This window comes from Grammomys surdaster, unplaced genomic scaffold (assembly GCF_004785775.1).
Source record: "Grammomys surdaster isolate TR1022 unplaced genomic scaffold, NIH_TR_1.0 190, whole genome shotgun sequence".
NCBI lineage: Eukaryota > Metazoa > Chordata > Mammalia > Rodentia > Muridae > Grammomys > Grammomys surdaster.
Genome location: NW_021604635.1, coordinates 2,376,293 through 2,377,014, shown reverse-complemented (window position 1 = coordinate 2,377,014; position 722 = coordinate 2,376,293). Strand labels below are relative to the sequence as shown.

At 44.2% G+C, this 722-nt stretch overlaps 1 protein-coding gene across 1 annotated transcript in view; it reads right to left on the bottom strand.

The window, feature by feature from the left end:
* Window positions 1–722, bottom strand: part of Cep57l1 (centrosomal protein 57 like 1) — a 62,776-nt gene that overhangs the window by 11,584 nt on the left and 50,470 nt on the right.

Sequence of the window (722 nt, the reverse complement as noted above, 5' to 3'; positions counted from 1 at the left end):
TGTGCATGTGATGAGGGACAATGTTGGCCATGTGCATGTGATGAGGGACAATGTTGGCCATGTGCATGTGATGAGGGACAATGTTGGCCATGTGCATGTGATGACTGTCAATGTTGGCCATGTGCATGTGATGAGGAACAATGTCGGCCATGTGCATGTGATGGGGGACAATGTTGGCCGTGTGCATGTGATGAGGGACAATGTTGGCCGTGTGCATGTGATGAGGGACAATGTTGGCCATGTGCATGTGATGGGGATGGAACAGGAAGAGACCTCAGAAATGGAAGGCATGGCCCTGGTTGCTTAAAAGCTTAGTGCTACACTCAGTCAAACAAGGATTATAATAAACATGAAGGCCTAGAATGATGGCCCATTGGGTAAAGTATCTGTCATGCAGATCTGATCACTTGAATTTGATCCCTGGAACCACATAGAAATGGAGAGAAGCAATTCCACAAAGGTGTCCCCTAACCTCCACACATATGCCAGGCATACATGCATCCCACCCCTCTCATTCACACACACAATAACAAACTTAAAATATTTTAAAGAGTAACAAACATGAAAAGGTAAAACTGCAAGGCGATGAAACAATGTGAAAAGGACAATGCACACAAGGGCACATTCTATACGTTACACACATATACACTTTACACTATATACACACATACACACATGCAGACACTATACCTTACACACGCACACTCTACACTATATACACA